Raw genomic sequence first — 27,294 nt, forward strand, 5'->3', positions numbered from 1 at the left:
ACATAAGACTCAACCTTACCCTTGCCATTCCTCCCCTTTCTCAGTCACCAGGGTCCAGCCTCTGCACCATAGGCTGACTGAGGCTCCACTATCACAGATTAGGCAGTACGATGCTGCCTGCCTGAATCCTGGGGCATTTTTCACTTCTGGATCTCTCGGCACCACGCTGTAATTTTGTATTGAGTGAACTTCTACTGTTTTATGTTTGTCTCCTGATTCCAGTTTCCTGGCTGCATTATCAACTCTTATGTATTGCATATTCTTCAGCTACTTTGCTCTGTCTGCCAGACTGGACATCCTACCAGCACCTGCAGCTGGGCCATCCTCCCTGGTGGCAGGTTTAGTTTCAGGTCCCAGATTCTTCCACTATGACCTGCCCAGGCCGAGCTTAACAAATTCAACAAATGTAAAATATGCCCTTTAAAATGTTTATGTTTCAAATACTGTAGTTTAATCATTTTTACTCCAATTAGGTTGTGTTACACTTAAAGAATTATTTCCACACTTTTTTATTATTCTATGTGGATTGTGAAAATGGTTGCCTTTACCTATTTGCAGGTCTTTTAAATAATAAAATGCAAATGAACCTTGCTTTTAATGGACATTCTGAGCAAAATTCTTCCGAGAATAACTTTATATTTAAGAGTGATATGATCTATTGAAATTGTGCCTATTTCTGTCCTATTGTCCATGGGAGAAACCCTGGGCCTAATTATTATGCTTATCTATTGCCCTCAATCCTAAACTAAATGTGAAGAGTCATCGAACAGGCAAAAGCAAAGAAAATCTATTTGTGCCTGAGTGTGGCTGTGTGTGTGCGCCTGTGCGCACGCCTTGAGAGAGTAAACGGTGAGAAAGGGCAGGGCCAAGCAACTCCATTCACTTGACAAATGTATAAAGGATCCCTGTTCATATGATAGTTATCAATTATGTGAATACTTACGTTGGATCAGGCAGTATGATGGACACTTGAATTACCTCATTAAAGCCCCCTTAATTAGGTACTAATTTTGTTTCCACTTCACATGAGAGAAAACTGAGGTTTAGAGAGGTTAATTAATTTACCTGACTCCACACACAACATGATTGCTGAATTAGAGATGTGCTTCCCTGCAGTGAGGTCCAAATTTGTATCCTCTGGATTATCCTCTGCTTTCCTGTTCTTCACTAAGACGTCTCCAGGTTATTTTTGCATAACCAGGGAAGTAATAGAGAATGTGGGAGGAAAATAACTAACGTTTACTAGTTACAATTTTCCGAGGATTTTTACATACAATATCTGCTTAGTCCTCAGAAAAAGTTAAGTGTTATTGTTGTCTCCATTTAAGATGGCAAAACAGAAACATCAGATGACTCCATATTGTCGTAGGTAGCTGTAGCTTCCTTACCTGACTATTGTTTACTATTCCATTGTGAGACTCTACCACATTATCCTAACAATGGACGTTTAGATTTTTTCAAACTTTTTGTATTGTAAGTAGTTCCTCTGTGAACATTCATATGCATATTTCTAGTGCACATTTTGCATAGCCTTTTCTTAGGTATATACCTAAGAGTATATATGTTGAAACTGAACACTTAAGACAATAAGTAAAAAAAAAAAAGCCATGTGTGGAGCAATGATGAGAGTGTGTCATGAACCAGCAATTTTGATTAAATTAATTCTATGCACCTGAGGTCAAAAACGAATTCTGTAAACCTGAGGTCTCACTTTTCTCCCCCAAGACAATCACCTAACTTGGTAACTTATCTAGGGCAACAGAGTGGTGGAGCTGGGACTGACTGCACCTAAGTTCTGTAATTCCAGACAGTTCCCAGGCCTGTCCCACCTTAACACAGGAACATCATTCTCACCATTCTACTTGGGTGGCCTGAGATCTACAAACTTCACAGGAGGATTTTACACCATTGAGTTGCAAGTCTGTTTCTGCAGAAGAGATTTGGTTTTGAGAAATTACTCAAGAGTGTTTATATTGCTTCACCCATGGGCCTGTGTGCTGCTAAGCTTGAAATGAAAAGAATGGCTTCGTGGTTTCGTTTTATGGGGGAACCAAAGCCATAGAATTATGATCCAGTGCATATAACATTGAAGGATAACAATTTAAAGTCCAATAATTCTTTGCTATTTATCTTCACCAGAGGATCTCAAAGAGTTTTATGAGAAATTATAGACTAAGAATTTGGAAGAGTTATGTGCAATTTATAGTTAAAAAAAGGAAGTGCTAAAGTTTTCTGGAATGCTCCAAGGCTGTCATTAGAGAAGGCATGAAGACAGCCCAGGATCATTGACTCTTTGGCTAGGAACCCTGGCAGGACTAGATGTGACCAGACGACTCGGTGATCCTGAATGGCTTCAGCTTGCTTTGTGTGGCAGTGTTCCTTTTCCAGGGGTCCTGCTGCTTGAAGGAGGACTTAGAAGAGCCGGCATGAATTAGTTCCCCAGAACCTTTAAGAAACAGGTGGTGGTTTATATTTAAGAAATATTGTGGTGGTCATATTAATACAGCTTTTGTAATGTACTCTCTTTCTGGTTAGTATTTCTCCCTCTTCAATTGGAATTTTAAGCACCATAATGATGTGAGCCAGCTGAAGCTTTTAAACAGCACAAATATAAATGGTTATCCTAAATTATATTAGGGAGAAACTCTACTTGAATTATTTAGGTTAATAAATAAAGACACTACATTAATATAAGCTTAATACGTTTTAAGACTAAATATGCAGTTCTATAAAACTTTGGTGATTTGTATGCTTTCTGTTGGCTGGCCGTAGGATTTTTAATTGAATTACTACAGAAAATTCAGCACAAAATATTATCAGATTTAACCACCCACTGAGTGTGTTATTTGTTACTGTTTTACTAGGCTAAATCAAAGGTCACACGTCTCTTTTTCTGCATTGATTTTCAGCCCAGAGGGGTAAAGTTTTAAAATGAGATGATGAAATTTTAGAAAAGAGCAAGAACTTAATAGAAGGATAATACTCAATTATTTTCCTTAGAAAAATAAAGCTTTCATGACTACTTTATATGTGCATTCCTAGCTTTTTAATTGTTCGCTCTTTTGATGTTCACATTCTGAAGCTTGTAACTAGTCTGAGGTTGAAACTGGAAGCAGAGTTGTAGGGGGACAGAGGTGCTCATGGAGAGAAAAGACCTGTTGGCAAACCCAGTATCCACATTTCAAGCATAGTGCCTTCTGGCCATATCCCTCTAAAAGTTCAAAATGTGGGTGGGAAGGCAGCCTGGCTGGAGGATTCAACCCAGCAAATAATCTTTTCAGAGTCTATATGTCTTCATTAGTCATAATAAGTGGTTAGGAGTGACCCCTCCCTTTTTTAGCTTATTACGAGTCAGTGTGTCTCATTTTACACCTGAGATTATTTAATTCAGTGGTTCTCAAAGTGCAGTGTCCAGACCAGCAGCATCACCTAGGAACTTGTTGGAAGTATATGTTCTCATTTGTTCATCCAGACCTACTGAATCAGAACCACTAGGGATGGGGCTCAGCATTCTGTTTTAAAAGCCCTCCATGTAATTTTCATGCCTGCTAAAGTTAAAAAACAACTGACTTATGTTGATCAGTGTATGCTTTTTGGTAACCATATCAAAGAGTGACTTTCCCAATGTCTGATTCATAGTAGGCTCTCATTAAATATTACCCTGAAAATGAAAATATACTTAAGTTGTAATGCTACATTCTATAATGTTTACTATCATATTTTAGTCCCTTTGTAACTGTATACTCAGGAATGAGTAGTTGCCCTCAGATTATTCATTTTCTTTCCCTTTAAGATTAGCTCTTCAGCCTTTTATTTAATATGAAAGGTTATCTTCAAAGAAAATCGTTGCCCAATGCTTCAGTTATTTAATTCTCTGGAGAGTCACTGAGAAGCAAAGTTGGCTCATGCCAATCATTTCTTTCCCATTTTTAAAGAGGGATAGTCACTTCACTGTCAATAATGATTAGTGAATCTTTTTCTAATCTCTTCTGCAGGACCAGCCAGAAGTTCAGTGGCCACGAATTTGTTGTTTTAGAACTTCTAAATTGGCTTTGAGTCTGCTTAGACAGCAAATTCATCCAAGGGCTTTAATACTCTCAGCTTTGCTTCATGTAATATGTGAAATGAGGAAAAATCAATCACAGAGAATTTTGAAGTGCAATAGGTTTATGGAGACAAAGGGGTTCATACTGTGACATGTGAATTCATGTGTATTATATATCCAAATTTTTGATTTGTAAAATTCAGAGGAATCATGGACTTGAGATTGAGTGACATTCATGTGGTACAAATCTCTTTCGCATCTTGTCAGGCAAATGCCCTCTGGGGGTGGGGTTGAACAGCATCCCTGCATATGAGCACATCTAGCTCTTGTGGAGAGGTTCCTCAGGTTGGAGCATCAAAAGGGAGAGTCAGGGCCTGAAATTGTGTATGTGTCCTATGGGAATGAAATAGCAGATTCTGGGTAAAAATTGGCTGTCCAGGGATCACTGAGATTTGGGGGAGGCCCGGCATGAAGCAGGGTGGGGATGTAAGGATGGCCAGGGTGTGCTGACACTCTATGAGGAAGATGAAAAAGTGTGGTAGGGGTGGGAGGGAAATGGGCCTGCAGGGACCCAGGGATCTGAATAACTATAGGGCCTCCCTGGGTAGCATTCCTTGTGATTCTAGGGGGGAGGTGGGTAGGAGCATGCTGCTAGTCTAGAGTTGTGCTGAGTAGGGCTAACCACTCCCTGAGTAGCTCTTTTTTTTTTTCCTGAGTGAAGCCAGCTACTGACATCACAGGCTCCAGATTGGTAGCTGGATTTACAGCTGAGCCCTGGCCGGCACTGCTCAGTTTTGTACCCCAAACTTCAGTTCGTTCAGAGAGAGGGGAGAATGGAACTGTAGAGCCCAGGCTCTGGGAGGCAGCCTGTAAAGACCTGCATTTTGAAGTCCACAAACACTGAACACCTTCCAGGTGCCAAGAACCTTGAAGACACTAGGGATGAAGTGACAAGCAAGACTTCCTGCCCTCAGGAAGCGCCGAGCCTAGTGAAGGGGACAGATATCTAAACAGGTTATTATAATCCAGTGGGTTGATTTTTGTAGACACAGAATGTTACCTGAATCAATTCAGTTTTTTTCTGCCTGAGGAAGTCAGCTAAGTCTTCCTAGAAGAGGTGATACTGTCACTAGGCCAGGTAGCAAAGAGGGGAAGGGGCACTGCAGGCAAAATGAAAAGCGTCTAAAGAAGTATAGTGCTCTCAGGAAATGGCAAATGTTACGTTTTCACAGTAGCAGAAGATACCTGAGGGTGACTGGTGGACCTGAAGTTGGACAGGTGATGTAGAGTCAGATCACAGAGGACCTGTATCTTTCTGGGGGAATAGGGAGCAGCAGAGCTTTAAATAGGAGAGAGACATGATCAGATTTATTTTAGAAAGATTATTCTAGCTCATTTGTGGAGGGTGAATTAGAGGGAGTAGAGCCTTGTCAAAGTATGGTTGAGGCATGGTGAGGGTTTGACTCAGGGCGATTTCAAGGCAGTGGAGAAGTCAAGTTGACTTTTGGACTCTTTGCCCAGCTGACTTCTCTTTTTTAGTTCTATCCTCACCTCTTTGGGGGCTGCTCTGGCTGCTGCTTCTATAGTTGCTGTCTCCATAGTTGCTTCTGATACAGCAGATAGATAGAACTTGAGCCTACATTCTCTCATTTATTCCATGGAACATTTTTGTCTCTCAAAGATTTTACAAACTTTCCTAAGAGTGTGGAACTAAAGTTAATTACAAAGAATCCTATGTTAATATACTAGTAAATAAATTCTGTCCTTAAATACCATCTTTTGTGATAAGCAGTATTCTTTGGACTTGACATGTAATCTAAGTGGCTTACACTAGATGCATTAATTCATTCATGAAACTTTTATTGACATTTACCATGTGAAGGCACTGTTAGCTTTACTGAAGGGTAACATAAAAAGTACTGAATGACCTCTTGCAGAATGTACCAACACTGCTTTATTCTTTACAGCTATAATGCAAGGAACTTTCTAAAAGCACTTGGTTCATTCATTCATACGTTTACTCATCCATCCATTAATCCATCAGTCAGCATATATTGGTTGAGTATATACTTTGTGAAGGCAAAGGAATGAAAGGAGGAACACATTAGGGGTAGAAATAAAAATAGAACAGAATTTGGGTGGAGCTCACAGTTCTCAGAAAGTCCAGAATATAAAAATAACCTCAAGATTCTGGACAACTTACTCTTTAATACTAGGGTCATTTTCATTATTAAAAAGCATCTTGGTTTAGAAAGTGATGTTTTAGCTCCTTAGATAACCTCTCCTATCTTTGCTTCCATGTTTCTCTGGTAGTTACTTGAAGCTTTTGATCACTGGACTGTGGAACTATATTCATCAGGCCACAATAATTTCAAGAAATGAATAATGAAAGTATTTTCCATTATCTTTCTATAGGATTTTCTCCTCAGTCAAAAAGGGACCAAATAGTATGCTTTTCTAGGCAGGTGTGATAGAAGATATTCAGTGTACTCCTCCCACTTCCCAACTGATGGATTCGTTTGAAAAGTGACCCAGTTTCAGAATTTAGCTACTAGTTGTTTGTGTAAAGGGTCATAAGAGACCATCTTAGAAATACTACATACCCAGACATATTTTGATCTTTTCCTACTTTAAAGTCCTGCTTTTAATTGAAGAAGGCCTTTCTCTTTCTATAGTCTTCTACTCTTTTATGGAAAGAGCACTTGCTGGGAGTTAGATGACTTGATTTCTAATCCCAGCTATGCTGCTGACTAGCTGTATGACTTTAGGCCAGGGGTTGGCAGGCTACAGCCTGCTGCCTAATCTGGCCTACCACCTGTTTTTGTAAATAAAATTTTATTGGAACACAGTCATGATTATCTGTTTACGTATTGACTGTGGGTGCTTTCGTGCTATAGCAGAGATGAATATTTGTAACAGGGCCATATGCCCCACAGAGCCTAAAATATTTACTATTAGGTCATTTATGGAAAAAAGACTCCAAGCTCAGCATTACACAGGTCATTATCTTACTTGAGTCCCAGCTTCCCCATCTGTAAACTTTAGGAATTGGATTAGGTTTTTCCCCAGGGCCCATGTCCTTCTTAGCATTCTGTTACTCTATAGCTCTTCCCACAGAAAAGCCTCATCTAATACAATCACTGTACACTGGGATATAAACCTATTCATGTTTTCATTCACTTATTTGATTCATTAGGCACCTGGCAAGCCTCTGTAGAAAACTAACAAGTCTAAGAGACTCCCTGCCCTTGAGAAGCTTATAATCTGGTTAGAGACATAGTTACAATGTTCAGAAGTTAAATTATAATAGAAAATAATAAAGGATAACATTCCAAATTTAGTGATTATTATTAAAGGTGTTCAGAGGAGAGAAATCATTATGGGCTGAGATGATTAGGGAAAACCTATAGGGGAAAAGTGGCATGTTTTTAAAGAATAGTCATCTCTATGACTCCATAGAATATTGGATTTAGTGTCCCTCTAAGGTAGTAGTTTTCAAATTTTATAGTGCAGGAAAATCACTTAAGTTACTGGGAAAAAATGTAAATTCCTGGAACCCAGCTTTAGAGATTCTGAATGTAGGTCTGGGGTATGTCCCAGAAATCTGCTTTTTCAAAAAGTACCCCAGGTGATTCTGATATACATGGAGAATACTGCTCTGGAAATTTGGCAAGCTTCTGCCTAGGAATTTATGCTAGGTTTGGCCGAGTCTTATTAAATCATGGATTTTGTGTGACCAGGAGGAACTCCACTGTCCATGGAGCAATTACTTCAGTGACTTGCTCTCTCCTTTTAGGGAATCTGAGATCTCCCAGGCCAAGAAGAACAACGTGAGGACTCTATTTCTGAAGGCCATTGAACTCCTTTAGATAAGTCCAGAGGGGAAATCTGAGATCAGTACAGCTTTTTGTCTATGATAGCTGAGGGTAAATCATTGGAGTCAGGGAACTAACTCCTTCCATTAGCATTTGACTGTTGGTCCTTTTGTTGTGAGCTCCTTGTTTCTGCAAAGATGGCTGGGGTCAGCATAGTGGGTCAAAAAAAAACCCTAGATGAGAGAGGTTGGGAATCTCCAGTCTGCATCTGTCGCTGATGACTTGAGCATATCACCAGATACTCAAGATACAGAGGATAGATTCCACCCATGGGAGAATGACCCTCTGAAGAGAAGTTTGGAATTATCATCAGAGCCATGGGAGGGGACATCTGGAAGTCACGTGGGTGATGTTTCATAAGATCCTGTCAGGCCTCCAGTCCAGAAGAGAAAGCTAGATCCACTTCCAAAAAAACATAGACATCTTAGAAAGGTCATAAGGACAAAGAGAATGAGAAAGAGGAAGAGGAAAGTGGAGACCCACTGCCCTGACATTCTTCCAACGCCTTTGTTACCACCACAAAGTGAAGAACATGAGGTGGTAGATAAAAAGATGACCCTACTCAGTGCCAAGGAAAGTGATCCTGACCTTCCCAATGAGGTAGGGATGAGGCATGGGGTAGAAAAATTCTGGGCTTGCCACACACACACCAAGCATATACCCAAACGTATAATGGCTCAATACTCTAAAAATGTATTTCTTTCCCAAATAACAATTCTAAGTGGTTCCAGGATGGAGGCTGAAGGAAGAGGACATGGGTACCACAAAGGCATTCAGTGATCCAGGCTGATGGTGCCTCTGCCAACCTCAGCATGCAGTTTCCATGGGGGATCCTGCGTTACTCCAGAAGGGAAAATAACAACAACTCTTCACCTGGGGTGGGAGGAGCTGGGGATAAGGAACTTGAGAAACAAACTAGGATCCTTGGGCCCAGACAGAGTATGAAAGAACTGGTTCTGAAGGTCAGGTTCTTTCTGTATAGTGCGTTTGCATTGAGGGCTTTTAAACGTTTTCTTCTACTTGCAGGGCAGATTACAGAGTCAGCAGGATGAAGGTACCTGTATGATGCATCAGGAATGTCAGATCCAGCCCTGTGAGCTCTCAGTGTCCCAGGAGCTCAGGCCCTCTTCTCCTGCAGTGACATCCTTGGCATCACCACCACTCTGTCTTCGTTGCTTTTTAAGCTGTGTCTGCCAGACGTTCTCAAGGTCTAGGAAGAGGAAATCTCCTGGAGGAGAGGGCACCAGGCAAGCTGAGACAGGAGGTGATGCTAAGGCTCTGAGACCTGGTCTGCTGAGGGTTCTAGGCAAAAACAAAGCACAGTCTCACTGAAGTCTGTAGCCAGTTGAAATTGATTTAGGTTTCCCTTGTGTTTAGTTTAATAGTTTTCTCTGTGTCATTGTTCCTGTTAGTTGAGCTCTTGTCTGTCTAAAAGAGCTGCTTTTAAGTTGAGATCCTCAAGCCTAAAGAGGTAGTAAAAGCAAAGTAACTTTGAGGCTTTTAATACCGTGCCCAGGAGTGGGATTGCTTCTTACTTCCTCCCATTAGACTGAAGTAGGATTCACTCTGGAGCAGTGGTTCCCAAATTCATGCATATTTCACTCATGTATTTAGTTGGCTTAATTTTCACTAACTTCCCTGAGGATGGAAGTTGTACAGTTTCATCATTTTGAGTAATGTCTCCTGATATCTATCACCAAGTAAAGATTTCTTATGCCCAGCTCCTCTCATTTTTTCTTTTTAACCTTTAGCTAGAGATTCATTTTGCATTCTTCATTTTCAGTACTTCGTTGAAATTCTGCCACTTTCTACTTGATTTGGCTATGCCACATCAGCGGGTGGTGGTTATTACTGTTCTTTCACATGATGCCACAATTACTCTCCCATCTCTAAGCATTGTTTCATTTTCTTTTTCTTACTTGTTAGTAAGATACCTGGCTTCTGAAGTGTGCCTGCGGTGTTCTCTCTGTATTGAAAACATAGTCACACTAGGTAATGCTCCTTCCTTGTCATTCTTTAGCCAGACTCTCACAGAATCCTGAGTTCTTCTGAGAATCCCAAATACAATAAGGACTTTAAAAAAAGTTCTAGATCATTTCACTTCCCCCTTGTTCTGGTATGCTAGGTTAATCCTCTTCCCAGGATAGAAAATAAGAGTTTAAATTAATCTTATACCCTCCTAGGAGGAGGGAGTAGGTTTAAGAAGAGTTTGAGAGTTTCTCTGTAACTTTAATTACCTATTGTTATTTCCTACTTGTCCCAGTTTCCCAACTCATATAAGATTAATAAATAAAAGTAGAAATATCAATAAGTGTGTAAAGGATCTGCATAGGAAGGAAGTTGTATATTTTCTTGCTTCCTTAAAACTGACCTTGATGGTTACTATATTGGAATTAGAGAAGATGACCAATATGTTTGTTTTGTTCTTTTCTCTCCTGCAGCAGGGCTTTGTACTGTTGAGAGAATGTAGTTGGAAAGGGAATAGAATGAGTTGCAAGAGCAGTGGCAAAGATCCTTAAGACTCCCTTGGAGGTAATTGGTAAAAATTGACCTTGAAGAAGTCTTTTGTGTTATGGTGTGTTGACGATTTCAAATTAGAATTAGGAATTTTGCTAAATGTCATACTCAGTGCCTGGAGTAAAATGGGGCCCATTTCTAAATCAGTCATGCTTTGAAACCTTTATTTTTTTTTAAAAGTCATTGATTTCTTGTTTTAGAAAGTATGGAGTTTTAATAGAGTTAATAGACCATTGGAAATGGGCTCAAGCTATTACATGAATTTCAAATTATCCTAACTATATTTATGTGCATGTTTTCTCAATTTAATACAGGCAAGGCATAATGTACATAAAGTCTTGAGTCACAGAGCCTATTATTAAAGGCTCAAAGGAAGGTAGATATTAGTGTTGCTATTAATACTTTAGTACTGTTATTGTTTCTTATCATAAGATGTTTCAGGATGAGCTGTTTTATCATAGAAAAACTATCAATTGGAGCCTAGTTTGCCATATCTCCAACCCGTCTCCCATACTGATTTTCACATAAGGTTTATTTACTCCAAATTTAGAGGACAGGTTTCAGATAAGGAAAGATCTGTATAAGCACTTAGTTTTGAAACTCTTTTGCTCATGTGTCTTGACCCCTTGCTCACAAACAGGAGAAAGGGTGTCCACCTCTCTTCTGATGCATTTGTAAATGAGGAAGTGCATGTTCTCTGGTTTCAGATTTTATGTTGCTTTATTTTTTTACAAGTAATAAACTTTATTAGAAGTTGAGTATCTGTTAATTAGCAGGCAGCTATATAACTTAACTATAAAGCCTACAATTCAAACATTGTAGCATTACTACATGAGTGAGCACATATACAAATTATACAGAAAAGAATATCCACAAATAGTTTTAAGTATGTCTGGGAAGTTTGATTGTGACAAAGTCAAGGTATAATCTTTAAAACTGATGCCTAGAAAACTACACACCCATTTAAAACTAAAGTCTGTGCCTCACACTACATACCAAAATAAGTTAAACCAGTTGCACATGTAAGAAGCTTACAAGATGCCACTTTATCCTAACAAGATGTGTCTTTTACAAATGTTTTCTCCCACTCTGTGGCTTGTCTTTTCATTATCTTTTTTTTTTTTACAGGTTTCTTCTTTTATTGATTAAAATTTAATACATATTAGATGAATAAGTTCACACGGTTTTCCTTGACAGTGGCTATTATCCTCACGTTATGTAGGATGCAATGGGCGCATTAACCATGACCTTCTTTACCCAAGAACAAATGACCATAGTTAAGAAGCCAAAATTTCTGGCTTTCAAAACATGTATTCTTGTTGTAAAGATAATGGAACATTTTCTTAAACAAACTAAAAAAAAAAAATCACTTATTAATCCAAATCTCCATCCCCAGCCCCCAGTACAATAATAGCCTTGGTCTTTTGTCTTCCACTCCAGATGCTGGTGTCTAGGTCTTGCTCTTTCCCAGTTGTGGTTTATGTTCCACTGCTACACAAACAGTTTTCTAAGTCTGCAGATGGTGGAAGACTCAAGGAGGTTTTTTCTCTACAGCTTTATCAGCACTGATGAAATACTGGCAGGGAGAAGAGATGGGAGCTTCAACTCTTTCTATTTTGTAGCTCCAAAGAAAGAAAGTTTAGGGAAAGAGGGGTAATTCACATTTGGAAGGTTAGAGGATAAAAGAAAGTCTATTTTCTTAGATGAAAAAGGGTTGATAGTCATAAATGGTTTCTGCAGGTTCTCATGTTTGTGAAGAGCCTTGTGTATCCACTCACTCCTCCATGCCATCTCCTCATGTACAGTCTTCAAAAAGAGATGAAACTTGCCCACAGTGATCTAGAAGTCAAGGTCCCAAATAAATTCTCACACTGATGGTTCTGACAAGCACCAAACAAAAGGAATTAAGATAGTACAATAGAAAATGAGTTAGGCAGTGATCCAATAATTTCTTGTTGATTCTAGTCCTTTGCTCATAAAGAAAATTAACATAAAGTGTTTATTTTTATTTTTTTATATCTTTATTGGAGTATGATTGCTTTACAATGGTGTGTTAGTTTCTGCTTTATACCAAAGTGAATCAGTTATACATATACATATGTTCCCATATGGGACCATATGTTCCCATATCTCTTCCCTCTTGCGTCTCCCTCCCTCCCACCCTCCCTATCCCACCCCTCCAGGCAGTCACAAAGCACCAAGCTGATCTCCCTGTGCTATGCCGCTGCTTCCCACTAGCTATCTACCTTACGTTTGGTAGTGTATATATGTCCATGCCTCTCTCTCACTTTGTCACAGCTCACCCTTCCCCCTCCCCATATCCTCAAGTCCATTCTCTAGTAGGTCTGTGTCTTTATTCCTGTCTTACCCCTAGGTTCTTCATGACATTATTTATTTTCTTAAATTCCATATATATGTGCTAGCATATGGTATTTGTCTTTCTCTTTCTGACTTACTTCACTCTGTATGACAGACTCTAGATCCATCCACTTCATTACAAATAGCTCAATTTCGTTTCTTTTTATGGCTGAGTAATATTCCATTGTATATATGTGCCACATCTTCTTTATCCATTCATCCGATGATGGACACTAGGTTGTTTCCATCTCTGGGCTATTGTAAATAGAGCTGCAATGAACATTTTGGTACATGACTCTTTTTGAATTATGGTTTTCTCAGGGTATATGCCCAGTAGTGGGATTGCTGGGTCATATGGTAGCTCTATTTGTAGTTTTTTGAGGAACCTCCATACTGTTCTCCATAGTGGCTGAACCAATTCACATTCCCACCAGCAGTGCAAGAGTGTTCCCTTTTCTCCACACCCTCTCCATCATTTATTGTTTCTAGATCTTTTGATGATGGCCATTCTGACTGGTGTGAGATGATATCTCATTGTAGTTTTGACTTACATTTCTCTAATGATTAATGATGCTGAGCATTCTTTCATCTGTTTGTTGGCAGTCTGTATATCCATTTTGGAGAAATGTCTATTTAGGTCTTCTGCCCATTTTTGGATTGGGTTGTTTGTTTTTTTGTTATTGAGCTGCATGAGCTGCTTATAAATTTTGGAGATTAATCCTTTGTTAGTTGCTTTGTTTGCAAATATTTTCTCCCATTCTGAGGGTTGTCTTTTGGTCTTGTTTATGGTTTCCTTTGCTGTGCAAAAGCTTTGAAGTTTCATTAGGTCCCATTTGTTTATTTTTGTTTTTATTTCCATTTCTCTAGGAGGTGGGTCAAAAAGGATCTTGCTGTGATTTATGTCATAGAGTGTTCTGCCTATATTTTCCTCGAAGAGTTTGATGGTTTCTGGCCTTACATTTAGGTCTTTAATCCATTTTGAGCTTATTTTTGTGTATGGTATTAGGGAGTGATCTAATCTCATACTTTTACATGTATCTGTCCAGTTTTCCCAGCACCACTTATTGAAGAGGCTGTCCTTTCTACACTGTACATTCCTGCCTCCTTTATCAAACATAAGGTGACCATATGTGCGTGGGTTTATCTCTGGGCTTTCTATCCTGTTCCATTGATCTATCTTTCTGTTTTTGTGCCAGTACCATACTGTCTTGATTACTGTAGCTTTGTAGTATAGTCTGAAGTCAGGGAGCCTGATTCCTCCAGATCCGTTTTTCGTTCTCAAGATTGCTTTGGCTATTCGGGGTCTTTTGTATTTCCATACAAATTGTGAAATTTTTTGTTGTAGTTCTGTGAAAATTACCAGTGATAGTTTGATAGGGATTGCATTAAATCTGTAGATTGCTTTGGGTAGTAGAGTCATTTTCACAATGTTGATTCTTCCAATCCAAGAACATGGTATATCTCTCCATCTATTTGTGTCATCTTTAGTTTCTTTCATCGATGTCTTATAATTTTCTGCAGACAGGTCTTTTGTCTCCTTAGGTAGGTTTATTCCTAGATATTTTATTCTTTATGTTGCAGTGGTAAATGGGAGTGTTTTATTGATTTCACTTTCAGTTTTTTCATCATTAGTGTATAGGAATGCCAGAGATTTCTGTGCGTTAATTTTGTATCCTGCTACTTTACCTAATTCATTGATTAGCTCTAGTAGTTTTCTGGTAGCCTCTTTAGGATTCTCTATGTATAGTATCATGTCATCTGCAAACAGTGACAGCTTTACTTCTTCTTTTCCGATTTGGATTCCTTTTATTTCCTTTTCTTCTCTGATTGCTGTGGCTAAAACTTCCAAAACTATGTTGAATAAGAGTGGTGAGAGTGGGCAACCTTGTCTTGGTCCTGATCTTAGTGGAAATGCTTTCAGTTTTTCACCATTGAGGACAATGTTGGCTGTGGGTTTGTCATATATGGCCTTTATTATGTTGAGGAAAGTTCCCTCTATGCCTACTTTCTGCAGGGTTTTTATCATAAATGGGTGTTGAATTTTGTCAAAAGCTTTCTCTGCATCTATTGAGATGATCATATGGTTTTTCTCCTTCAATTTGTTAATATGGTGTATCACGTTGATTGATTTACATATATTGAAGAATCCTTGCATTCCTGGAATAAACCCCACTTGATCATGGTGTATGATCCTTTTAATGTGCTGTTGGATTCTGTCTGCTAGTATTTTGTTGAGGAGTTTTGCATCTATGTTCATCAGTGATATGGGCCTATAGTTTTCTTTCTTTGTGGCATCCTTGTCTGGTTTTGGTATCAAGGTGATGGTGGCCTTGTAGAATGAGTTTGGGAGTGTTCCTCCCTCTGCTATATTTTGGAAGAGTTTGAGAAGGATAGATATTAGCTCTTCTCTAAATGCTTGATAGAATTCACCTGTGAAGCCATCTGGTCCTGGGCTTTTGTTTGTTGGAAGATTTTTAATCCCAGTTTCAATTTCAGTGCTTGTGATTGATCTGTTCATATTTTCTATTTCTTCCTGATTCAGTCTTGGCAGGTTGTGCACTTCTAAGAATTTGTCCATTTCTTCCAGATTGTCCATTTTATTGACATAGAGTTGCTTGTAGTAATCTCTCATGATCTTTTGTATTCTGCAGTGTCAGTTGTTACTTCTCCTTTTTCATTTCTAATTCTATTGATTTGAGTCTTCTCCCTTTTTTTCTTGATGAGTCTGGCTAATGGTTTATCAATTTTGTTTATCTTCTCAAAGAATCAGCTTTTAGTTTTATTGATCTTTGCTATCGTTTCCTTCATTTCTTTTTCATTTATTTCTGATCTGATTTTTATGATTTCTTTCCTTTTGCTAACTTTGGGGTTTTTTTGTTCTTTTTTCTCTAATTGCTTTAGGTGCAAGGTTAGGTTGTTTATTTGCGATGTTTCCTGTTTCTTAAGGCAGGATTGTATTGCTATAAACTACCTTCATAGAACTGCTTTTGCTGCATCCCATAGGTTTTGGGTCGTAGTGTCTCCATTGTCATTTGTTTCTAGGTATTTTTTGATTTCCTCTTTGATTTCTTCAGTGATCACTTCGTTATTAAGTAGTGTATTGTTTAGCCTCCACGTGTTTGTATTTTTTACAGATCTTTTACTGTAATTGATATCTAGTCTCATAGCGTTGTGGTCAGAAAAGATACTTGATACAATTTCAATTTTCTGAAATTTACCAAGGCTTTATTCGTAACCCAAGATATGATCTATCCTGGAGAATGTTCCATGGGCACTTGAGAAAAATGTGTATTCTGTTGTTTTTGGATGGAATGTCCTATAAATATCAATTAAGTCCATCTTGTTTAATGTATCATTTAAAGCTTGTGTTTCCTTATTTATTTTCATTTTGGATGATCTGTCCATTGGTGAAAGTGGGGTGTTAAAGTCCCATACTATGAATGTGTTACTGTCAAATTCCCCTTTTATGGCTGTTAGTATTTGCCTTATGTATTGAGGTGCTCCTATGTTGGGTGCATAAATATTTACAATTGTTATATCTTCTTCTTGGATCGATCCCTTGATCATTATGTAGTGTCCTTCTTTGTCTCTTCTAACAGTCTTTATTTTAAAGTCTATTTTGTCTGATATGAGAAGTGCTACTCCAGCTTTCTTTTGGTTTCCATTTGCATGGAATATCTTTTTCCATTCCCTAACTTTCATTCTGTATGTGTCTCTAGGTCTGAGGTGGGTCTCTTGTAGGCAGCCTATATATGGGTCTTGTTTTTGTATCCATTCAGCCAGTCTGTGTCTTTTGGTGGGAGCATTTAGTCCATTTACATTTAAAGTAATTATCGATATGTATGTTCCTATTCCCATTTTCTTAATTGTTTTGGGTTCGATATTGTAGGTCTTTTCCTTCTCTTGTGTTTCTTGCCTAGAGAAGTTCCTTTAGCATTTGTTGTAAAGCTGGTTCGTTGGTGCTGAACTCTCTCAGCTTTTGCTTGTCTGTGAAGGTTTTAATTTCTCCATCAAATCTGAATGAGATCCTTGCTGGGTAGAGTAAACTTGGTTGCAGTTTCTTCTCCTTCATCACTTTAAATATTTCCTGTCAGTCCCTTCTGGCTTGCAGGGTTTCTGCTGAAAGATCAGCTGTTAACCTTATGGGGATTCCCCTGTGTGTTATTTGTTGTTTTTCCCTTGCTGCTTTTAATATGTTTTCTTTGTATTTAATTTTGACAGTTTGATTAATATGTGTCTTGGCGTATTTCTCCTTGGATTTATCCTGTATGGGACTCTGTGCTTCCTGGACTTGATCAACTATTTCCTTGCCTGTATTAGGGAAGTTTTCAACTATAATCTCTTCAAATATTTTCTCAGTCCTTTTCTTTTTCTCTTCTTCTTCTGGAACCCCTATAATTTGAATGTTGGTGTGCTTAATGTTGTCCCAGAGGTCTCTGAGACTGTCCTCAGTTCTTTTCATTCTTTTTTCTTTATTCAGCTCTGCAGTAGTTATTTCCACTATTTTATCTTCCAGGTCACTTATCCGTTCTTCTGCCTCAGTTATTCTGCTATTCATCCCATCTAGAGTATTTTTAATTTCATTTATTGTGTTGTTCATCGTTGCTTGTTTCATTTTTAGTTCTTCTAGGTCCTTGTTAAATGTTTCTTGCATATTGTCTATTCTATTTCCAAGATTTTGGATCGTCTTTGCTATCATTTTTCTGACTTCTTTTCCAGGTAGACTGCCTATTTCCTCTTCATTTGTTAGGTCTGGTGGGTTTTTATCTTGCTCCTTCATCTGCTGTGTGTTTTTCTGTCTTCTCATTTTGTCTCCTTTTTGAAGGCTGCAGGTTCGTAGTTCCTGTTGTTTTGCGTGTCTGTCCCCAGTGGCTAAAGTTGGTTCAGTGGGTTGTGTAGGCTTCCTGGTGGAGGGGAGTAGTGCCTGTGTTCTAGTGGATGAGGCTGGATCTTGTCTTTCTGGTTGGCAGGTCCATGTCTGGTGGTGTGTTTTGGGGTGTCTGTGGACTTATTATGATTTTAGGCAGCCTCTCTGCTAATGGGTGGGGTTGTGTTCCTGTCTTGCTAGTTTTTGGCATAGGGTGTCCAGCACTGTAGCTTGCTGGTCATTGAGTGAAGCTGGGTGCTGGTGTTGAGATGGAGATCTGTGGGAGATTTTCGCCATTTGGTATTATGTGGAGCTGGGAGGTCTCTTGTGGACCAGCGTCCTGAAGTTGGCTCTCCCACCTCAGAGGCACAGCACTGACTCTTGGCTGCAGCTCCAGTAGCCTTTCATCCACACAGCTCAGAATAAAAGGGAGAAAAAGTAGAAAGAAAGAATTAGTTGAAGAAGAAAGAAAGAAAGAAAGAAAGAAAGAAAGAAAGAAAGAAAGAAGGAAAGAAAGAAAGGAGGGAGGGAGGAATGAAGGATGGAAGGAAGGGAAAAAAGAAAGAAAGAAAGAAGATAAAGTAAAATAAAGTAAGATAAAGTAAAATAAAGTTATTAAAATAAAAAGTAATTATTAAGAAAAAAAATGGACGGATAGAACCCTAGGACAAATGGTCGAAGCAAAGCTATATAGACAAAATCTCACACAGAAGCATACACATACATACTCACAAAAAGAGGAAAAGAGGAAAAAATCATAAATCTTGCTCTCAAAGTCCACCTCCTCAATTTGGGATGATTCGTTGTCTAAAGGAGGGAAGGAAGGAAGGAAGGAAGGAAAGAAAGAAAGAAAGAAAGAAAGAAAGAAAGAAAATAAAGTAAGATAAAATAAAATAAATTTATTAAAATAAAAAATAATTATAAAGAAAAAAATTAAAACAAAAAAAAACCGGACAGATAGAACGCTAGGACACATGGTGGAAGCAAAGCTATACAGACAAGATCTCACACAAAAGCATACACATACACACTCACAAAAAGAGGAAAAGGGGAAAAAATCATAAATCTTGCTCTCAAAGTCCCCCTCCTCAGTTTGGGATGATTCGTTGTCTATTCATATATTCCACAGATGCAGGGTACATCAAGTTGATTGTGGAGCTTTAATCCGCTGCCTCTGAGGCTGCTGGGAGAGAGATTCCTTTCTCTTCTTTGTTCTCACAGCTCCCGGGGCTCAGCTTTGGATTTGGCCCCGCCTCTGCATGTAGGTCGCTGGAGGGCGTCTGTTCTTCGCTCAGACAGGATGGGGTTAAAGGAGCAGCTGCTTCAGGCCAGGGGGAGGGAGGGGTGCGGAGTGCGGGGTGAGCCTGCGGCGGCACAGGCCACCGTGACGTTGCACCAGCCTGAGGCGCGCCGTGCGTTCTCCCGGGGAAGTTGTCCCTGGATCCCAGGACCCTGGCAGTGGTGGGCTGCACAGGATCCCCGGAAGGGGGTTTTGGACAGTGACCTGTGCTCGCACACAGGCTTCTTGGTGGCGGCAGCAGCAGCCTTAGCGTCTTATGCCCGTCTCTGGGGTCCGCGCTTTTAGCTGCGGCTCGCACCTGTCTCTGGAGCTCCTTTAAGCAGCGCTCTTAATCCCCTCTCCTCGCGCACCAGGAAACAAAGAGGGAAGAAAAAGTCTCTTGCCTCTTTGGCAGGTCCAGAGTTTTCCCCGGACTCCCTCCCGGCTAGCCGTGGTGCACTAACCCCCTGCAGGCTCTGTTCACGCCACCAATCCCAGTCCTCTCCCGGCGCTCCGACCGAAGCCGGAGCCTCAGCTCCCAGCCCCGCCCGCCCCGGTGGGTGAGCAGACAAGCCTCTCGGGCTGGTGAGTGCCGGTCGGCACCGATCCTCTGTGCGGGAATCTCCCCGCTTTGCCCTCCGCACCCCTGTTGCTGTGCTGTCCTCCGTGGCTCCGAAGCTTTCCCCCTTTGCCACCCGCAGTCTCCGCCCGCGAAGGGGCTTCCTAGTGTGTGGAAACCTTTCCTCCTTCACAGCTCCCTCCCACTGGTGCAGGTACCGTCCCTATCCTTTTGTCTCTGTTTATTCTTTTTTTCTTTTTCCCTACCCAGGTACGTGGGGAGTTTCTTGCCTTTTGGTAGGTCTGAGGTCTTCTGCCAGCGTTCAGTAGGTGTTCTGTAGGAGTTGTTCCACGTGTAGATGTATTTCTGGTGTATCTGTGGGGAGGAAGGTGATCTCCACATCTTACTCTTCCACCATCTTCCCCTCGTCCTGTCTTTTTGGTTTGAATTATTAGACATGGTTTATGGCTTAATAAAGTTGCTTTTATTAAATATATTTAGAAAGTTAGCACAACTGTATCAAAGTAAAAAGAAATTTAAAAATAAAATCTACTATTATTGATGAGAGATAAAGATTAGGGGTCATTTTTTAAAATTGTTTTCCAGCAAGGCAGATAAACATATTATAAATGTGTTGTAAACAGAAATAATTGACAAGTATAAAAATGATCATATTTAATGTGTTTAGTTCCCTATTTTTTCATGGGAGTTCTAAGAACTAGGTAGGTGGCAGGTGTACTTATTGCTATAGGTCAATTAAGTTGAGATTAAGCGGGTCAATTAAACTTTTCCAGTGGTTTTCCTAAGATCACTCATTAAATCTGATAGGGAATCATAATACAAGTTCTTTAAACAGATTATTTAACCACAAATCTATGGTTTTCTTTTCTGTATGTGATTGCTTTTGCTCTGTTCTTGTTCCAGCATGCCATATGAAATACTTCCTGCTAACCATTTTGTTTTTTTCACCTTGTCCTCACATTACTGTCCAAATTCCAACTAATGTCATCTTTACTTACCTGGAAAATTTTAACATGAAAAAACTCTGGCTGATGTAAAGTTGTACAAAGAACAAACACAGACTGTAAGTAACTGATTTACTTATTAAAATGAGTTTTGACAGGAAAAAGTAGAAATTGTCTAGCCCCACCCTCCTATTTATCCAAGGAACCTGAAGCACAGGTAGCTCTCTCAAGATGACATAGATGGTTAGGGGCAAAGCTAAAACAAGTAATAGCTAATAGATTAAATATTGTACTTTTTATGTATCATCTATGATCTTCAGGCAATCTGTGTATGGTTGATATTAATATTTTCATTTTAAAGATGAGATAATTTAAGTTCATAAAGGTCCCAGAACTTGATAAGTCTTGATGTGAAAACCAGACCCAGGTTTATTAGTCTCCAAAGCCTATACTCATTACATTCTACCTCTCAGTATTATAATATTATAAAATCTCTTTGTTTCTAGTCTAACTCTGTAATGTCAAGAACAGGCAATTTTTTTTATTTGCCAGAATTTAGATTTTTAACCTTTATACATCTGCAATAGAAATAGTCCAATAAAAAGAGTCTAATTAATATGACTGTTTCTTCCAGGTAAAATTTCTATATTTGGTAGTAAATAATAAAATAGTTAACCTAAGTATCATTGATAAAAGAAAACTGCAGTATAATATAAACAAAGTTTTAATCATTACAACCAATTAAGCTTAGACAATTACTTAACTGAAAAACAATCAAGGGAAAAAGGGATAGTACACAATCAAAGCAGGGCCCTTCACTTGACAGGGTCACAAGATAAAGCACAGCAAAGGTGAATTATGTCCCACAGAGAGCTAATAGACTTGAGAGTGTTTCTAACCCATTTTCAGGTGAATGATTTGGGACGTGCGTAGCAGAGAGACAGGCTCTTCTGCGTAACCCAGTGACCCTTGAAATAAGTGAGTATACTCCTGCTAATGAACTCCAGGCTTTAAATAGGAAATTTGAATTTTCTCACGCCTTAAAACATTCTTTTCATTCTGATTTGACAAGACCTCTTTCAAGACAAAAGGAAAGAACAACAAAACTGGAAGATTCAAGCCACTGGACTGTGTGGCCAAGGAATGTTGTTCTTCATTTTTTCAAATTCAAGTCGTGAGGACAGCTGTTGTACATGGGAGATCAGCTTGGTACAGATTTCTTGTACTACATTCTGTCAACTATAAAGAATTGCAGCACTGCTCCTATCATGGAAGCTCTGTGATAGACTGTCTCAGACACATGGTTAAAACCCTCCTGGTTCACAGTGCTAGAGGAAGTAAGTCTTTGACTAGGATCCTTGTTCCGCCTCTCCCCACCAACCCCCGTGCCTTAGAATCAGTCCTGCAGTTGGTAAGAGACTCAAGGAAGGCTATTTTATTAGACGAACACTATTTTTATAGAGGTTTATAGTCTACATGAGGACAAAACCCAGAACAGATTAAAAGAATCTTTAAATAAGTTACATAATTTTGGATAAATTCAGAATTCTGGGATTCTATTAGAAATGATTTCTAATGTAAACTTCTTTCCTGGTCGTAATCACCATTCTGATTCTTGGATGCCTGTGAAAATACACAGCTCTGGCTCATTACAATGGTAGCCCTTCTGGTGAGCAGGACAATAGATCCATTCACAGAGAGTGATGAAACAGTAACTGGGATTTTTAATAACTGCTGTGAGAAATAGCCCCTTAATGTCTGTCCCTTTTCTTGAAAGAAAGAAGAATTATAATGACTGTAAAAATAAGGAAAATAGTACATTTCAATCAGCATTTAGTGCCAAAACTTCTACTTGGCCTGTGATGTTCAATAAGAATCTCTGGATAAAAATTATGTATAGAAGATAATAGATCCCATATGGTTATCCCATAACCCCTTTCCTAAAAGCTACCATTCATCTTAATTTAAAATTTGGTTTCATTTTTAAATTAAAATTATGAAGCAAAGGTCTATATCTAACTCTGTAAGTTGTCTAATTCTACCTGTTACATAATAAGTAGTTGGGAAATATCTGCCTGAATCTGGATTTAAAAGTTGAAAAATTTAAATACTGAACCCTGGTTTTGCCATTTGCTATTGTGTAACTTTGGCTATTTATTTAAACTCATTAATCTTTGGTCTCCTCGTCTAAAAATGGAAGATAGTAACACCCCAAAGGTGTTTTTGAGGACTTCATGAGATAATATCTCTGAAAAAGTCTAGTGACTGTTTTGTAGTAGAAAGCTTTTGACATGGTAATGTTTATTGAATTCTTAGAAAACAAAACAAAACATTAACTTCACTAAGTGCTGTACAAGGGTAAGCAATGCATGGCAATCTTTACTTCTCAGAGCTAAGTCCATTTCTGGGGGTACCACGTGGAGCAAATAGTTTTCATATTTCTTTAATCCCAATTTGAGTGTCTCTTGAGAAAATTTTTATCTCAGAATTTAAGTCAAAACCCCTTTATTGTTACAATCTGTGAAATCAATATTAGTTCAGCCTTTATTCTTTTTTTTGGTTTGTTCTTTTATTGGGGAATAGTTGTGTTACAATGTTGTGTTAGTTTCCGATGTATAGCAAAGTGAAGTAGAGTTCCCTGTGCTATATAGCAGGTTCTCATTAATTATCTATTTTATATATATTAGTGTATATATGTCAATCCCAATATCCCAATTCATTCCCCCACTTTCCCGCCTTGGTGGCCATACGTTTGTTCTCTACACCTGTGTCTGTATTTCTGCCTTGCAAACTGGTTCATCTGTACCATTTTTCTAGACTCCACATATATGCATTAATATACGATATTTGTTTTTCTCTTTCTGACTTACTTCACTCTGTATGACACTCTCTAGGTCCATCCACGTCTCTACAAATGACCCAATTTTGTTCCCTTTTATGGCTGAGTAATATTCTATTGTATAGATGTACCACATCTTCTTTATCCATTCGTCTGTTGGTGGACATTTAGGTTGCTTCCATGTCCTGGCTATTGTAAATAGTGCTGCAGTGGACATTGGGGTGTATGTGTCTTTTTTAAAAAAAATAATTTATTTTATTTATTTACCTTTGGCTTTGTTGGATCTTCGTTGCTGCACACGGGCTTTCTCTAGTTGTGGCAAGTGGGGGCTACTCTTTATTGTGGTGTGCGGGCTTCTCATTGCAGTGACTTCTCTTGCTGTGGAGCACGGGCTCTGGGCACGTGAGCTTCAATAGTTGTGGCATGCGGGCTCATGGGCTCTAGAGCGCAGGCTCAGTAGTTGTGGTGCATGGGCTTAGCTGCTCTGCGGCATGTGGGATCTTCCTGGACCAGGGATCGAACCTATGTTCCCTGCATTGGCAGGCGGATTCTTAACCACTGCGCCACCAGGGAAGTCCTGCATGTGTCTTTCTGAATTATGGTCTTTTCTGGGTATATGCTCAGTAGTGGGATTGCTGGGTCGTGTGGTAATTGTATTTTTGGTTTTTTAAGGAACCTCCATACTGTTCTCCGTAGTGACTATATCAATTTACATTCCCACCAACAATGCAAGAGGGTTCCTTTTTCTCCACACCGTTTCCAGCATTTATGATTTGTAGATTTTCTGATGATGCCCATTCTAACTGGTGTGAAGTGATGCCTCATTGTAGTTTTGATTTGCATTTCTCTGATAATTAGTGATGTTGAGCATCTTTTCATGTGCCTCTTGAGGGCCTTTATTCTTTCTGGTAGGGCTGCATAGATACTCATCTAGTCATAAACTGGTTTAATGCAACATCTTTTTTTATAAGTCATTAACATTTTCTAAGAAAACTTCATTGTAAAGACAGTTTATTCAATGGCTGTTATAGAGTGATGGTTCTTAACTTTTTCTGCTTAAACCCTCCTAAATGATAGGAGATTTCCTGTCAATAACAATACTTCACTATAGCAATGATTATTGAATGTTTAATGAAATGATGATAGAGACACCTACCAGCTATATTAGAATTCTGGAGACATTATCATTGGGAAAAGTGCCCCCTCCCCTGTATTTTATCTTTTTTTTTTTTTTTTTTTTTTTTGCGATACGCGGGCTTCTCACTGCTGTGGCCTCTCCCGTTGCAGAGCACAGGCTCCGGACGCGCAGGCTCAGAGGCCATGGCTCACGGGCCCAGACGCTCCGTGGCATGCGGGATCTTCCCGGACCGGGGCACAAACCCGTGTCCCCTGCATCGGCAGGCGGACTCCCAACCACTGCGCCACCAGGGAAGCCCCCCTCCCCTGTATTTTAATAACTTCCTTTACCATTTCCTTTATCTATCTGTTGAATATTACTACAAGACTGACTGTGTAAAGGACCATTAGATTCCAGTGATTGTGATCTGAAATTTTATTTTGTTCTACTCAATAAGCATATATGGAACATATGTGCCTAAGCTGAAGCTATTTTATCTCAAAGTAAAGCAAAGGAAACATACATAAAAAGTAGAAGAACCTGTCTGTCCTATCAAATAATTTTCAGACTGTTCAGAGAAAATAAGACAAGCACTCACACTGTGACTACCAAACGATATTAAAAGCATCCAAATGAGCTTAAGAGAGCATTTGACAATGTTTAAGTAAGAACTGATAGGATGCCTTGTATTGGAAGGATATTGCAAGGTGGAATATAGGAGATGCCATCTTTGAATAGGTAAATTTTGACCTGAATTTGAGGGAAGAATATAGGCTAGATTTTATCCAGTCCCACAGCCAAACAAGTTAAAATTACTTTACTGGATGGAGTCCTGGAGGCTGGATGGAGCCAGAGTACCAGGTGTGACCAGATACAATAGAAAGCTGGCAGAAATGGTGAAGCCATTACAGACGAGTCCTTTGTTCAAGGGTAGGCAGTTTAAAAGATGGGTCAGGAACAGAAGACAGAGCTACAAAGTTAGGCCCTGAGTAAAGGCAGTAATGGTACAGAGGCAGTCGCAAAAGAGAGAATAAAGAGGGTCTAAGACGTTTACCTGAACAGTAGAAAGGGCTATGGTGTGTTGGTCATGAAGCATTTTGGGGGGAAGGTCCCCTCCAAAGGAAAACAGGGTGGATAACATTGAAGGAGATGAAAGTGGATGATTCAGATTGAGGACATCATGAAGAAAGACACAAATGTGGCATTATTAGGTCATATATGGGGGACATGGAGTAGCTTAGAAATGTGTGGTGGAAAGTAATGAGAAATAAGATGGGGCCATTTGAACCCCATTATTGTATTCTATACTTGGCTCTGATTCATAGTTCAGAGAGAGCCATTGTAAATTCTTGATCTTCTCTAAGGAGGTAACATTGCCCAAGTTAGCAAGCCTAAGAAGGAGCAAGTGTGGGAGTAGAGATGTGCAAGGGCATTAACCTAAATTCAGCAATGACCTCTAAGAATATGTTGTTTGGTTAGCTGCTTTCTACTATACATCTGGGCTAGATGATTGCCTCTTTTTCACCACTTGCTTACAAATAATATATATATAATTTTTTTAAAGTTTTTTTGATGTGGACCATTTTTTTTTTGTCTTTATTGAATTTGTTACAATATTGCTTCTGTTTTATATTTTGGTTTTCTGGCCACAAGGCATGTGGGATCTTAGCTCCCTGACCAGAGATCGAACCTGCAGCCCCTCTGCATTGGAAGGCAAAGTCTTAACCACTGGACCACCAGGGAAGTCCCACAAATAATATATTTTTGTAAGAATGGTAGATAAAATTAATGCTTACGAAGGAACCCTTATGTGAAAACACATAGTAGTTTGTGTTATGAAGAATGTAGAAAATCATGATCTGACTTAGGTTTCACATTCTGCATTAGTCAAAAATTAAACATAATACATTTGGTGGAAACATCTAAATGCTTATTCATAAGGTAATGTTACTGACCCTCCAGAGCTCGTCTCCAGGAAGGGTCCTTCTGTCCAGTGTCGCTGGTGCGAATAGAAGGAGATGGAGTTCAGTTCAGAAACAAAGGAAAGCTTTATTCTTGGGTCAGAGAATGGAGAAGTGCGAGCTCTCTCGCTCTAAAGCACAGGCTCTCCTGACAGGCTTGGGGGCGGGAATGCTTTATAGAGATCCCCTCAGCGGGGAGGGGGCAGAGTTCTCATCCGTTGGTGAGAGGTGTGTTGCCCTCGCTGCAGATCGCAGTGCGGGCACAACGTCTCTGCACGTGACCCGCCACCGCCACACTGAATTGCAGTGTGGAGCGCAGCGCTTCTGCACGCAGTCGCTGAGCTGAGGTGAGGGCACGGCAGTTGCACACGAGGAACTCAGGGCTGAAGAACCGGGTGCAAGGCCTCTGCACGCGGCATTCTATGAGCAAGTGAAATGAGACTAAGCACAAAGGGAAAGAAAAGGTTAGACTTTATTTTATTATCTAGTTTCTATTTTTATTTCCTGGGAATTGTTAATGGGCTTTGCTGGTGACAGCAACAGAGTGGTACAACCTAGTATTTGAGAATCCCACTGCAGACAGAGCCTGGGTTCAATTCCTGGTTTTACCGCTTAGTAACTATGTACCTCAAATTCCTTTTTTTTTTTTGTGCCCTGATTTGCTCATCTGAAAAGAATAATTATACTTCATCATAGAGCTTTGGTGAGAATTAAATGAGGTAACACATTTAAAGAACTTAGAACTTGGCACACAAAGTGCAAGCTCAACAAATATGCATCTGTTGTCATCAGATGGGCAGGATCCTTTTTAAAGTACTGATTTGCATGGGAAGAGGTGTTAAGGTTTCAAAGGGAGAGGATTGTATGAGGTCCCTGGGGAGTCTGACCCTACATGTAGAGGCTCCCAGCCTC

At 39.5% G+C, this 27,294-nt stretch overlaps 1 pseudogene; it reads left to right on the plus strand.

The window, feature by feature from the left end:
* The window catches only part of LOC101284247 (uncharacterized), a 102,360-nt pseudogene extending 93,008 nt beyond the window's left edge, over positions 1-9,352 (plus strand).
* Positions 9,353-27,294: the final 17,942 nt, after the last annotated feature.

The sequence above is a fragment of the Orcinus orca genome, chromosome 5, assembly GCF_937001465.1.
Source record: "Orcinus orca chromosome 5, mOrcOrc1.1, whole genome shotgun sequence".
In the NCBI taxonomy this organism is placed as follows: domain Eukaryota; kingdom Metazoa; phylum Chordata; class Mammalia; order Artiodactyla; family Delphinidae; genus Orcinus; species Orcinus orca.